Raw genomic sequence first — 15,958 nt, 5'->3', positions numbered from 1 at the left:
GGATTAAGGTGTAATAGTAAAATAGTGGTTGTGCCCACACGAGTATCCATCAGTATACGGAGATAGAAGCGCACGGGTAGCCATGGATTCACTGCTGGCCAATGCGTTGTTGTCAATTACAAGTTGCAAACAGATGTAAGTAAAAGTCTCACATGTAATAAGAGTGGATTCAGCGCAGGGGAGGGGGGGGGGGGGTGTATGGCCGATGAGCCTTCAGGACAGGATTGTACAGAACAATAGTAATAGACATTGGATCATGTTGTGGCTACAATGGCAGATGTACACACAAGCTTGTCATGTGATCAGTACAATCTGCCTCTTACATGGCAGCATGGAGCTGGAGACGTCTGCTGCAGTCTGCTGTTGCTAGGCTGTGTTGGGAGGTGCAGCGGGGGTACGTGCTCAGACAACTCGCAGCCCACCCATTACTATTGTATCTGTGCTGAAGTCTGTGCTCCGGCTCATTGTGCGCAGTGTCCTGTGCGGGTCAGACCGGGCCCAGTATAGAGGTCATTGGTGACCTGGTACAGCCGGGATCTGTCCGATAGGAAGAGGTTACAAAGCCCCTATCCCTGTGTGTGTGGTCAGGCGCATATCGTACTGTAAGTCCTAGGACATCACCCAAAGTGTCCAGTTGTTGTGAGATCTCTAAACCACCTCTTCTTTTTTATTTATATAACAGCATTAATCCCATGGTGCTCTGTGCATTATTATATTAATCCCATGGTGTTGTACATTATTATATTAATCCCATGGTGCTCTGTACATTATTATATTAATCCCATGGTGTTCTGTACATTATTATATTAATCCCAAGGTGCTGTACATTATTATATTAATCCCATGGTGCTCTGTACATTATTATATTAATCCCATGGTGTTCTGTACATTATTATATTAATCCCGTGGTGCGCTGTACATTATATTAATCCCATGGTGCTCTGTACATTATTATATTAATCCCGTGGTGCGCTGTACATTATTATATTAATCCCATGGTGCTCTGTACATTATTATATTAATCCCGTGGTGCGCTGTACATTATTATATTAATCCCATGGTGCTCTGTACATTATTATATTAATCCCGTGGTGCGCTGTACATTATTATATTAATCCCATGGTGCTCTGTACATTATTATATTAATCCCGTGGTGCGCTGTACATTATTATATTAATCCCATGGTGCTCTGTACATTATTATATTAATCCCGTGGTGCGCTGTACATTATTATATTAATCCCATGGTGCTCTGTACATTATTATATTAATCCCGTGGTGCGCTGTACATTATTATATTAATCCCGTGGTGCTCTGTACATTATTATATTAATCCCATGGTGTTCTGTATATTATTATATTAATCCCATGGTGCTCTGTACATTATTATATTAATCCCATGGTGTTCTGTACATTATTATATTAATCCCATGGTGTTCTGTACATTATTATATTAATCCCATGGTGCTGTACATTATTATATTAATCCCGTGGTGCTCTGTACATTATTATATTAATCCCATGGTGTTCTGTATATTATTATATTAATCCCATGGTGTTCTGTATATTATTATATTAATCCCATGGTGCTCTGTACATTATTATATTAATCCCATGGTGTTCTGTACATTATTATATTAATCCCATGGTGTTCTGTACATTATTATATTAATCCCATGGTGTTCTGTACATTATTATATTAATCCCATGGTGTTCTGTACATTATTATATTAATCCCATGGTGTTCTGTACATTATTATATTAATCCCATGGTGCTCTGTACATTATTATATTAATCCCATGGTGCTCTGTACATTATTATATTAATCCCATGGTGCTCTGTACATTATTATATTAATCCTGTGGTGCGCTACGTTGAAATTGCGTGACCAAGAGGGATGAGCTGTAAGGTCAGGAACAGAATCTACATGAGAAATTCAACAGCAAACAGTGAGAAGGCGCATGTACAATGCCGGGCTACTAGCCAGACCTCCAGCTGCAGTGACCTCAATGGCTATCCTGGTGCACAGCGATTCAACAGCGGAGGCTGGAAAGCAGGTCAATCCCATGTACTGGGCCGAGGACCACACTATGAGGCCTTTATAGGGAGACCTTGCTCTGGGCCTGCTCCTAGGATTATGGTGAGGGTACCTGGACCCCTCTAGTCTACGTTTCTGGTACACTGGCAGCTTGGCATTACATAGATTTGGTGAAACCAGTGGCGATTTCTCCCAAGTGTCCCTGGAGGTCAGTGCCAGGCAATGTGTTACTTGTGCTATTAGATGTGCTGCTATGGCCGGTGACCCCGCTGGACGTGTCTCCCATCAAGCACATTTAGGGCGCCGTTGTTGCAGCCAGCACCGATTCCTGATGATTTCTGGCCCGGTGACTGCCATAATTTTAACCGGTTAAGGACCGCTGGCCGTAAATTTACACATCACGGCGCGATCGAAAGGGATCCGCCGAAGATTGAAGCTGATCGGCACCCCCCGCGGCGAGATCGGGGGGTGCCGATGTCAGTAGAAGGTAGTCTGGGGTCTGGCCAGTGACCCCAGACTACCGGAGCCCCACATACCTGGTTGATCCTGCCGACCGATGGAGGAAGTGAGCGATGTGTCTCACTTCCTCTGCAGCTTGCAGGACACGAGCAGGCTTGTGTCCTGCTCGTGTCCTGTCTGCTATTGTGCAGATTCAGTTGATGCTTTCATCAAAGCATCAACTGATTGAAGTGTCCTAAATGGACACATGAAAAAGTTAAAAAAAAAAAAAAAGTTAAAAAAAAATAAAGTGTATGAAAAAAGTAATAAAGTTATAAAGCCCAAAAATCCCTTTTTCTCTATACAAAATGAATTATATAAAAAAAGTACTAAAAATTAATAAAAACAATGCAAATTTGGTATCGCCGCGTCCGTAACAACCTGTACAATAAAACTGAAATAATATTTAATGTATATGGTGTACAGCTGAAAAAAAAAACGGAAAAAACCCGCCAGAAGTAATGATTTTTCACCATATCACCTTACAAAATATGCTATAAAAAGTGATCAAAAAATCATATGCACCCCACAACAGTACCAATAAAAAGCGCAGGTTGTCCCGCAAAAAATAAGCCCTCAACCAACACTGTCAACCGAAAAATAAAAATGTTACGCCTCTCAGAAGATGGCGATGCAAAAATCACTGATTTATGTCCCCAAATGTGTTTTTGTTCTGCAGAATTAGTATCGCATAAAAAAATACTATAAATGAGGTATCGCCGTAACCGTACCGACCCGCAGAATAAAGGCTACATGTTACTTATACTGTACGCTGCATGGCGCAAAATTTAAAGGGTACAACTCAATGCCAGGATTGATTTTTTTTTTTTTTTTTTTTTTAAATCCAGCAAGAAAGAGTTAATAAAATGTATTCAGTATGTTGTAGGCACCCAAAAATGGTGTCATTACAAAATACATCACATCCCGCAAACAACAAGCCCTTATATGGCCGCGTCACCAAAAGAATAAAGAAAATATAGCATCTAGTAATGTGAAGACAAAAAAACCAAAATCGCCAAATTATTAGAATACAACTGGCAGCGTCAGGAAGGGAATGTATAAGCAGTGTGAGCGAATATCAGGGGACACCCCAGATTTACAGCTTATGAGGGAACAGACACCAGAAGTGACCCCCAAAGTGACCCCCAGAGTGACTCCCCCAATCATAGGAGCTACTGGGACATAGTAGGGAATTTGGTGTCTGCAATGTTCTCCGCACCGCTTATATATTCCCTCTTCGCCATCCGCCGTGCAGTCACGTCCGGATACTAATACTCACTACACCCCCTGATAAATTCTTTGAGGGGTGCAGTTTTCAAAATGGGGTCACTCCTTTGGGGAATCCACTTTTCTGGTACCTTACAGGCTCTACAAACATGACATGGCGTCCAGATACCAAACATCTGAATCTGTACTCCAAAAGCCTCATCGCGCTCCTTCCCTTCTGCGCCCTGCTGTGCGCCCAAACTGCAGTTTATGCCACATGTATGACATATGTATGACACTGGTGTACCCGGGATAACGGACGTAATGTCATATGTGGGTATAAACTGATATTGGGGCACAGCCAGACACAGAAGGGAAGAAGGGTTATTGGGTTTTTGGAGCGCAGACGGTTTGGTTTTTGGATGCCATGACACTTTTGCACAGCTGAAACGCCAGTAAAGTGGAATCCCCTGATATGAGACCCTATTTTGGAAACTACACCCCTGAAGGATTTATCCAGGGGTACAGAGAGTATTTTTAGCCCCCAAGTTTTGCTATAACTTATTATCCATAAATGAATACGAAGCTGATTGTGAGAGGTGAAAATGACCATTTTTCCAGGAATACATCATTTCTGTGCGTAATATATTGTGCCTGACTTGTATCAGAGATGAACGCTCTGAAAGCTGTTGTGCCCGGGATACCCGCTTACCAGTTTTTGGAGTGTCTCTGATGACATAAGTTGGGCACAACATATCGGGCACTGAAATGGCGAATCTCTGGAAATTTTTCATTTTTAACTTATCATTATCAGTTGCGATTTCATTTCTGGAAACTAAATAAATGCAACACTCAAGGGTTAAAAATTCTCGCTACGCCACTTGATAAATCCCATCAGTGGGCTAGTGTCCAAAATAGGGTGACATGTCTGCGGATTCCACTTTATTGACAATTCAGGGGCTTTGCAAAAGTGACGTCCAAAAACCAAACTGTGCTCCAGAAACCAAAATAGCGCTCCTTCCCTTCTGCGCCCTGCTGTGTACCCAAACTACAGTTTATGCCACATGTATGACACTGGTGTACCCGGGATAACGGACGTAATGTCATATGTGGGTATAAACTGATATTAGGGCACATGTATGACACTGGTGTACCCGGGATAACGTACGTAATGTCATAAGTGGTTATAAACTGATATTAGGGCACAGACGGACACAGAAGGGTTATTGGGTTTATGGAGCACAGATGGTTTGGTTTTTGGATGCCATGACACTTTTGCAGAGACCCTAAACTTGCCCCTACAAAATGGGGTTTACAGTTACCTCCAGGTCTCTCCAAAAGGAACATGGCCCCCAGAAAGTCCCTCTAAATCTGTACCCCAAAAGCTAAAAAGCGCAGTGCTCCTTCCCTTCTGAGCCCTGCTGTGTGCCCAAGCAGCAGTTTACACCCACATATATCATTTTTTGCCCCTCGGGATGGCCCCTTAATAGTTTTAGGAGTGCAGGTCTCTGACAACACAAAGTGGGTGCAACGTATTGGGCACCGAAATGGCATATTTCTTTCAAAATTTCAATTTTCATTTTGGACATTCATTTTTTGGAAGCATTTTAGGCACAAAATGATAATACCCCTTGATTCATTCCATGACAGGTGTAGTTTATAAAATGGGGTCACTTTTGAGGGGTTTCCATTGTATTGGTACTTTAGGGGCTCAGCAAATGTGACATGGCACCTCAAAACTATTCCAGCCACATCTGCCCTCCAAAATCCAAATACCTCTCTTTCCATTCTGAGCCTCACCATGTACCCATACAGCAGATTATGGCCACATATGGGGTATTGCCGTGTTCAGGAGAAATTTTGTAACAAACTGTGGGGGGCTTTTAATTTTTTAACTACTTGCAAAATTAAAAATATGGCGCTAAATGGACGATACATTGTGAAAAAAAAGTAATTTTTCATTTTTACGCCCCAATGTTAATAAAATCTGTGAAACAGCTGTGAGGCCAAAATGCTCACTCTACCCCTAGATAAATTCTATGAGTGGTGTAGTTTCCAAAATGGGGTCACTTATAGGGGGTTTCCACTGTATTGATACTTTAGGGGCTCTGCAAATGCGACATGGGACTTGAAAAATATTCCAGCAAAATCTGTCCTTCAAAATTAAAATAGCGCTTTCCATTCTGAGCCCCACCATGTTCCCATACAGCAGATTATGGCCACATATGGGGCATTTCTGTGTTCAGGAGAAATTGTTTAACGAACTTTATGGAGCTTTTTCCCCTTTATCCTCTTGTGAAAATGAAAAATTTGGGGCTAAATTGACAGTTTATTGGAAAAAAAGTAATTTTTCATTTTCATGCCCCAATGTTAATAAAATCTGTGAAACAGCTGTAGGGTCAAAATGCTCACTATACCCTTTCATATGTTCTTTGGGGGGTGTAGTTTCCAAAATGGGGTCACTTTTAGGGGGTTTCCACTGTATTGGTTCTCTAGGGGCTCTGCTAATGCGACATGGCACCTAAAATTATTCCAGCAAAATCTGCCATCCAAAAGCCAAATAGCGCTCCTTCCATTCTGAGCCCCGCCATGTACCCATACAGCAGAATATGGCCACACATGGGGTATTGCCGTGTTCAGGAGAAATTTTTTTAACAAACTGTGGGGGGCTTTTACTCCTTTATCCCCTTGTGAAAATTAAAACTTTGGGGATAAAGTGACATTTTAGTAATTTTTCATTTACACATCCCAATGTTAGTAAAATCTGTGGAATAACTGTAGGGTCAAAATGCTGACTATACCCCTTGATGAATTCTGTGAGGGGTGTAGATTCTAAAATGGGGTCACTTTTGGAGGGTTTCCATTGTTTTGGTACTCTAGGGTCTCTGCAAATGAGGCATGGTGCCTGAAAATTATTCCAGCAAAATCTGCTGTTCACACACCCAGTGTCGCTCCTTCCCTTCCATGCACTGCTGTGTACCCAAAAATCAGTTTACGCCCACATGTGGGGTATTTCTGTGTACGGGAGAAATTGCATAACAAAATGTGAGATGCATTTTCTCCTTTAACCCTTTGTGAATGTGTTAATTTTAGGTCTAAATGAATGTATTAATGAAAAAAAATGAAATGTCTAAATTTCACTGCCATATTATTTTTATTCTTATGAAAAACTTAAAGGGTTAACAAACATCCCAAATGCTGTTTTGAATAATTTGAGGGGTGCAGTTTTGAAAATGGGGTGATTTATGGGGGTTTCTATTATATAGGCCTTTATAATTCCTTACAGAACTGAAGCGGTCCCTAAAAAATTGGTTTGGAGAATTTTCTTGCAAATCTAGAAAATCGCTGTTACACTTGTAAGCCTTGTAACGTCCAAAATAAATTAAAAGACAATCAAAAGATGATGCCGATATAAAGCAGAGATATGGGAGATAATATTTATTCATGTATTTGGGTGGTATGACTATCTGCCTGAAAAGCAGAGAATTTCACATTTTGAAAATTGCAATTTTTTCAAAATTTCCATCAAATTTCCTAGTTTTTTTATAAATAAATACAAAAATATTGATTAATATTTACCACTAACATGAAGTATAATGTGTTACGAAAAAAACAATCTCAAAATCATTTGTGTAAGTTAAACCGTCTCAAAGTTATTGCCATTTAAAGTGACACATGTCAGTTTTGAAAAAAAAGGCCTGGTCTTTAACATACTTTTGGGCCTGGTCCTTAACCGGTTAAGACTTTCTTCTTGGTGCTGCCATTATAATGTTGAGGAGTGAGCGCCCAGATCCCGCCGCTGCGCCTTGTATACATGGAGACGTTGGTGCCTTGGCTGACGCTCTACAGAAGGTCGCCATCCTCGCTCTGTCACACACATAACTGCGAATCTCCCTGAAATTGTGTCTAATTGCCAATTACTTGTTTGTTGTGCCTCATTTCTATGCGCTTTGTTCCAGTGTAGCCGCGAGCTGCGGGGGGGGGGGGGGGGGGGGGGGCGGTCAGCGCTCAGCGCTCATTGCGTCTTTTCTGTCATGCAAATTCTTATGTTTTAATGCCCCCAATTCATGTTCTGGGAAGAGATTATACCGCACTCCTCTGTGTATACTCCTATGGGAATGGGAGACGTGATCCTCCCTGTTTACAGATTTATATCCGATCTCTCCAGAGTCGCAGTCACGCTCTTGTGTATTGACCGTGCGCGGTTCCTTGTGTCCTCCCTATCCTCCTTGCTGTCTTCCGTGGACATCAGGGCTATATACTGTATATATCTCTCTGTACTGTGGACATCAGGGCTATATACTGTATAGATCTCTCCGTACTGTGGCTATAGTGGACATCAGGGCTATATACTGTATATAGCTCTCTGTACTGTGGACATCAGGGCTATATATACTGTATAGATCTCTCCGTACTGTGGCTATAGTGGACATCAGGGCTATATACTGTATATAGCTCTCCGTACTGTGGCTATAGTGGACATCAGGGCTATATACTGTATATATATCTCTCCATACTGTGGCTATAGTGGACATCAGGGCTATATACTGTATATAGCTCTCCGTACTGTGGCTATAGTGGACATCAGGGCTATATACTGTATATATCTCTCCATACTGTGGCTATAGTGGACATCAGGGCTATATACTGTATATAGCTCTCTGTACTGTGGACATCAGGGCTATATACTGTATATATCTCTCTGTACTGTGGACATCAGGGCTATATACTGTATAGATCTCTCCGTACTGTGGCTATAGTGGACATCAGGGCTATATACTGTATATAGCTCTCTGTACTGTGGACATCAGGGCTATATATACTGTATAGATCTCTCCGTACTGTGGCTATAGTGGACATCAGGGCTATATACTGTATATAGCTCTCCGTACTGTGGCTATAGTGGACATCAGGGCTATATACTGTATATATATCTCTCCATACTGTGGCTATAGTGGACATCAGGGCTATATACTGTATATAGCTCTCCGTACTGTGGCTATAGTGGACATCAGGGCTATATACTGTATATATCTCTCCATACTGTGGCTATAGTGGACATCAGGGCTATATACTGTATATAGCTCTCTGTACTGTGGCTATAGTGGACATCAGGGCTATATACTGTAGATATCTCTCCATACTGTGGCTATAGTGGACATCAGGGCTATATACTGTATATAGCTCTCTGTACTGTGGCTATAGTGGACATCAGGGCTATATACTGTAGATATCTCTCCATACTGTGGCTATAGTGGACATCAGGGCTATATATACTGTATATATCTCTCCGTACTGTGGCTCGGCCTCTGTATTGGTGGGAGGTGAGGCCATGATCTCTATTGATCCTCGCTGCCTTATTGTAAATGACCTAATAATGATGCTAATGTCTTCCTCCAGGACACGGCAGCGTCTCGGGGTGGGGGCTCTGGTCTGTCTGGTTCCTTCTATTAGGCTAAAGCCACACACAGCCAAATGCATCAGGTTTTTTTTTCATTGCGTTGAGTTTTTACCTGCAGATTTTCTTCCCTTAGTAAACCTATAGCGATGACTCCCAGCATTTCCAAAGACTTACTTGTCATGCTGCGATTATTGAAATCGCAGCTTTTCTGCAGCGGGTTTTTTCTGCAGTGTATGGATGGGGATTTGCCGGAGTGTTTTACTTTTGCGGTCCTGTAGAACGTAGTGACTTGCCGCAGCGTTGGGGCTTTAGACAGTCCTTAGTTTGTTCTTCGTTCCACATCTGCTGGTTACTGTGGACAACAAGAGCCTGTGCCAGGAATTCGGCTGGGTAGAGGCCGGATAGCGTTGTCACCCCCCAGCACCCATAGCTGTATAGTCGTGTTACTGCCCCCTTGTGGTTGTGCAGATTCCCTGCTCTTTGTTACTGTATCTTGGAGATTCTGCTGATATATTATCATTTCATTGGGCTGAATCCACAGCCACGTGTCCACCAGAGATCGCACGATTATATACCGTCTTATTGGGCATTCATTGTCGCCTATGGGTGGGTTTACAGCCGCATGTGACCGCAGCGCTATGCGCCTGCCCTGTTACTGCCTTGGAGCAATGTCAGAGGGCCCGGCATAGACCCCAGTTATAACTGCTGAAGGGCTCCCCTTAATGTCCAAGCCCCCTACTACCAAATGGAGGTGGTCTGAAGCAGACACCCCTGTAATAACCCTTGCACTGTAGTTAACCCTGTGTATGCTGTGCCTCTGCTTTGGATGGGCCTTGGGTTATGAAGCCTCTGTAATGTCTAGTGTGAAATAAATGGTAAATTAAGATGAAATCGGGTTGGATGTGTTTTTTTGTACTGTCCTGAAACCTTTGTTTTGTGCTTACAGCTCTGGGGTAGATCTCGCTATCTCCATGCTTACAGACCACCCTATGCTGTCCTCATTGTGTGTCCATCTCCCACCTCTCATATTGAGAAGGATTTTACTGTTTATGGTTGGCCTAAGTTATGCCTGATCTGTAAAAGTAGGAAAGATGGCGCCCCCTTATGTCAGTGGCGTCTGCTCCCAAATATCATCATCTGCGGGGCTGCGGGTCTACCCTACAGTTTCGATGCAGCTCCACCCTGACAGCCATGGTCAAACACAAGCAGGAAAGCTCCGTGTCACAAATTACTAGTGATACAATGCTGATACTTGTAGGAAATAGAAAAAATAATCTTATTGTTTTAGAGTCGGTAACTTTCTCTCTTTTCTGACTCCGCCCAAAATTTTCCTAGACTCTGACCCCACAGCCGTGGCCATCTGTCCTGCATCACATACAGCAGTCTCATGGCCCCTGTTATAAACTGCAGCAATAGTGCGAATGTGAACAGCACCATACTCTTCTCAATTTACATTTTCTGCTTCATCCATTGTCCTTGGTGTCAGCACTTCTGCGGTAAAAATAGAGACGGGGAGAAGACCCTGAGATTCCTCCCATGTCACATAGTAACCGCCTGTGGCCGATAATCATCAGATCAGTATTTTGGTGAAGTGCTAAGTCCCAGGCATCATGTGCACAGATAGTAATAGATTGTATTCTCCTGTCCTACAGTCGGCCTCTCCTCTCCTGACATGGCTGATAACAGATAGTAATAGATTGTATTCTCCTGTCCTACAGTCGGTCTCTCCTGACATGACTGATGACAGATAGTAATAGATTGTATTCTCCTGTCCTACAGTCGGTCTCTCCTGACATGACTGATAACAGATAGTAATAGATTGTATTCCCCTGTCCTACAGTCGGCCTCTCCTCTCCTGACATGGCTGATAACAGATAGTAATAGATTGTATTCTCCTGTCCTACAGTCGGCCTCTCCTCTCCTGACATGGCTGATAACAGATAGTAATAGATTGTATTCCCCTGTCCTACAGTCGGCCTCTCCTCTCCTGACATGGCTGATACCAGATAGTAATAGATTGTATTCTCCTGTCCTACAGTCGGCCTCTCCTCTCCTGACATGGCTGATAACAGATAGTAATAGATTGTATTCTCCTGTCCTACAGTCGGCCTCTCCTCTCCTGACATGGCTGATAACAGATAGTAATAGATTGTATTCTCCTGTCCTACAGTCGGCCTCTCCTCTCCTGACATGGCTGATAACAGATAGTAATAGATTGTATTCCCCCGTCCTACAGTCGGCCTCTCCTCTCCTGACATGGCTGATAACAGATAGTAATAGATTGTATTCTCCTGTCCTACAGTCTGCCTCTCCTGACATGGCTGATAACAGATAGTAATAGATTGTATTCTCCTGTCCTACAGTCGGCCTCTCCCCTCCTCACACGGCTGATAACAGATAGTAATAGATTGTATTCCCCCGTCCTACAGTCGGCCTCTCCTCTCCTGACATGGCTGATAACAGATAGTAATAGATTGTATTCTCCTGTCCTACAGTCGGCCTCTCCTGACATGGCTGATAACAGATAGTAATAAATTGTATTCTCCTGTCCTACAGTCTGCCTCTCCTGACATGGCTGATAACAGATAGTAATAGATTGTATTCTCCTGTCCTACAGTCGGTCTCTCCTGACATGACTGATAACAGATAGTAATAGATTGTATTCCCCTGTCCTACAGTCGGCCTCTCCTCTCCTGACATGGCTGATAACAGATAGTAATAGATTGTATTCCCCTGTCCTACAGTCGGCCTCTCCTTTCCTGACATGGCTGATAACAGATAGTAATAGATTGTATTCCCCTGTCCTACAGTCTGCCTCTCCTGACATGGCTGATAACAGATAGTAATAGATTGTATTCCCCTGTCCTACAGTCGGCCTCTCCTCTCCTGACATGGCTGATAACAGATAGTAATAGATTGTATTCCCCTGTCCTACAGTCGGCCTGTCCTGACATGGCTGATAACAGATAGTAATAGATTGTATTCCCCTGTCCTACAGTCGGCCTCTCCTTTCCTGACATGGCTGATAACAGATAGTAATAGATTGTATTCCCCTGTCCTACAGTCTGCCTCTCCTGACATGGCTGATAACAGATAGTTATAGATTGTATTCCCCTGTCCTACAGTCGGCCTCTCCTCTCCTGACATGGCTGATAACAGATAGTAATAGATTGTATTCTCCTGTCCTACAGTCGGCCTCTCCTCTCCTGACATGGCTGATAACAGATAGTAATAGATTGTATTCCCCTGCCCTACAGTCGGCCTCTCCTTTCCTGACATGGCTGATAACAGATAGTAATAGATTGTATTCCCCTGTCCTACAGTCTGCCTCTCCTGACATGGCTGATAACAGATAGTAATAGATTGTATTCCCCTGTCCTACAGTCGGTCTCTCCTCTCCTGACATGGCTGATAACAGATAGTAATAGATTGTATTTCCCTGTCCTACAGTCGGCCTCTCCTGACATGGCTGATAACAGATAGTAATAGATTGTATTCCCCTGTCCTACAGTCGGCCTCTCCTGACATGGCTGATAACAGATAGTAATAGATTGTATTCCCCTGTCCTACAGTCGGCCTCTCCTCTCCTGACATGACTGATAACAGATAGTAATAGATTGTATTCCCCTGTCCTACAGTCGGCCTCTCCTCTCCTGACATGACTGATAACAGATAGTAATAGATTGTATTCTCCTGTCCTACAGTCGGCCTCTCCCCTCCTGACATGGCTGATAACAGATAGTAATAGATTGTATTCCCCTGTCCTACAGTCTGCCTGTCCTGACATGGCTGATAACAGATAGTAATAGATTGTATTCCCCTGTCCTACAGTCGGCCTCTCCTTTCCTGACATGGCTGATAACAGATAGTAATAGATTGTATTCCCCTGTCCTACAGTCTGCCTCTCCTGACATGGCTGATAACAGATAGTAATAGATTGTATTCCCCTGTCCTACAGTCGGCCTCTCCTCTCCTGACATGGCTGATAACAGATAGTAATAGATTGTATTCCCCTGTCCTACAGTCGGCCTGTCCTGACATGGCTGATAACAGATAGTAATAGATTGTATTCCCCTGTCCTACAGTCGGCCTCTCCTTTCCTGACATGGCTGATAACAGATAGTAATAGATTGTATTCCCCTGTCCTACAGTCGGCCTCTCCTCTCCTGACATGGCTGATAACAGATAGTAATAGATTGTATTCTCCTGTCCTACAGTCGGCCTCTCCTCTCCTGACATGGCTGATAACAGATAGTAATAGATTGTATTCCCCTGTCCTACAGTCGGCCTCTCCTCTCCTGACATGGCTGATAACAGATAGTAATAGATTGTATTCTCCTGTCCTACAGTCGGCCTCTCCTCTCCTGACATGGCTGATAACAGATAGTAATAGATTGTATTCCCCTGTCCTACAGTCGGCCTCTCCTCTCCTGACATGGCTGATACCAGATAGTAATTGATTGTATTCCCCTGTCCTACAGTCGGCCTCTCCTCTCCTGACATGGCTGATAACAGATAGTAATAGATTGTATTCTCCTGTCCTACAGTCGGCCTCTTCTCCTGACATGGCTGATAACAGATAGTAATAGATTGTATTCCCCTGTCCTACAGTCGGCCTCTCCTGACATGGCTGATAACAGATAGTAATAGATTGTATTCTCCTGTCCTACAGTCGGCCTCTCCCCTCCTGACATGGCAGATAACAGATAGTAATAGATTGTATTCCCCTGTCCTACAGTCGGCCTCTCCTGACATGGCTGATAACAGATAGTAATAGATTGTATTCTCCTGTCCTACAGTCGGCCTCTCCCCTCCTGACATGGCAGATAACAGATAGTAATAGATTGTATTCCCCTGTCCTACAGTCGGCCTCTCCTCTCTGGACATGGCTGATAACAGATAGTAATAGATTGTATTCTCCTGTCCTACAGTCGGCCTCTCCTCTCCTGACATGGCTGATAACAGATAGTAATAGATTGTATTCCCCTGTCCTACAGTCGGCCTCTCCCCTCCTGACATGGCTGATAACAGATAGTAATAGATTGTATTCTCCTGTCCTACAGTCGGCCTCTCCTCTCCTGACATGACTGATAACAGATCGTAATAGATTGTATTCTCCTGTCCTACAGTCGGCCTCTCCTCTCCTGACATGGCTGATAACAGATAGTAATAGATTGTATTCCCCTGTCCTACAGTCGGCCTCTCCCCTCCTGACATGGCTGATAACAGATAGTAATAGATTGTATTCCCCTGTCCTACAGTCGGCCTCTCCTCTCCTGACATGGCTGATAACAGATAGTAATAGATTGTATTCCCCTGTCCTACAGTCGGCCTCTCCTCTCTGGACATGGCTGATAACAGATAGTAATAGATTGTATTCCCCTGTCCTACAGTCGGCCTCTCCTCTCCTGACATGGCTGATAACAGATAGTAATAGATTGTATTCCCCTGTCCTACAGTCGGCCTCTCCCCTCCTGACATGGCTGATAACAGATAGTAATAGATTGTATTCTCCTGTCCTACAGTCGGCCTCTCCTCTCCTGACATGACTGATAACAGATCGTAATAGATTGTATTCTCCTGTCCTACAGTCGGCCTCTCCTCTCCTGACATGGCTGATAACAGATAGTAATAGATTGTATTCCCCTGTCCTACAGTCGGCCTCTCCCCTCCTGACATGGCTGATAACAGATAGTAATAGATTGTATTCCCCTGTCCTACAGTCGGCCTCTCCTCTCCTGACATGGCTGATAACAGATAGTAATAGATTGTATTCCCCTGTCCTACAGTCGGCCTCTCCCCTCCTGACATGGCAGATAACAGATAGTAATAGATTGTATTCCCCTGTCCTACAGTCGGCCTCTCCCCTCCTGACATGGCTGATAACAGATAGTAATAGATTGTATTCCCCTGTCCTACAGTCGGCCTCTCCTGACATGGCTGGTAACAGATAGTAATAGATTGTATTCCCCTGTCCTACAGTCGGCCTCTCCTCTCCTGACATGACTGATAACAGATAGTAATAGATTGTATTCTCCTGTCCTACAGTCGGCCTCTCCTGACATGGCTGATAACAGATAGTAATAGATTGTATTCCCCTGTCCTACAGTCGGCCTCTCCTCTCCTGACATGGCTGATAACAGATAGTAATAGATTGTATTCTCCTGTCCTACAGTCGGCCTCTCCTCTCCTGACATGGCTGATAACAGATAGTAATAGATTGTATTCCCCTGTCCTACAGTCGGCCTCTCCTGACATGGCTGATAACAGATAGTAATAGATTGTATTCCCCTGTCCTACAGTCGGCCTCTCCTCTCCTGACATGGCTGATAACAGATAGTAATAGATTGTATTCCCCTGTCCTACAGTCGGCCTCTCCTGACATGGCTGATAACAGATAGTAATAGATTGTATTCCCCTGTCCTACAGTCGGCCTCTCCTCTCCTGACATGGCTGATAACAGATAGTAATAGATTGTATTCTCCTGTCCTACAGTCGGCCTCTCCCCTCCTGACATGGCTGATAACAGATAGTAATAGATTGTATTCCCCTATCCTACAGTCGGCCTCTCCTCTCCTGACATGGCTGATAACAGATAGTAATAGATTGTATTCTCCTGTCCTACAGTCGGCCTCTCCTCTCCTGACATGGCTGATAACAGATAGTAATAGATTGTATTCCCCTGTCCTACAGTCGGCCTCTCCTCTCCTGACATGGCTGATAACAGATAGTAATAGATTGTATTCCCCTATCCTACAGTCGGCCTCTCCTGACATGGCTGATAACAGATAGTAATAGATTGTATTCTCCTGTCC

General features: G+C 43.6%; 1 protein-coding gene across 1 annotated transcript in view; it reads left to right on the top strand.

Moving 5' to 3' along the window:
• The window catches only part of CLASP1 (cytoplasmic linker associated protein 1), a 123,175-nt gene that overhangs the window by 40,013 nt on the left and 67,204 nt on the right, over positions 1-15,958 (top strand). The gene's annotated exons all lie outside the window — the stretch shown is intronic.

The sequence above is a fragment of the Leptodactylus fuscus genome, chromosome 8, assembly GCF_031893055.1.
Source record: "Leptodactylus fuscus isolate aLepFus1 chromosome 8, aLepFus1.hap2, whole genome shotgun sequence".
NCBI lineage: Eukaryota > Metazoa > Chordata > Amphibia > Anura > Leptodactylidae > Leptodactylus > Leptodactylus fuscus.
The sequence above is the reverse complement of the archived record's forward strand: the minus strand, read 5'-3'. Positions and strand labels throughout refer to the sequence as shown.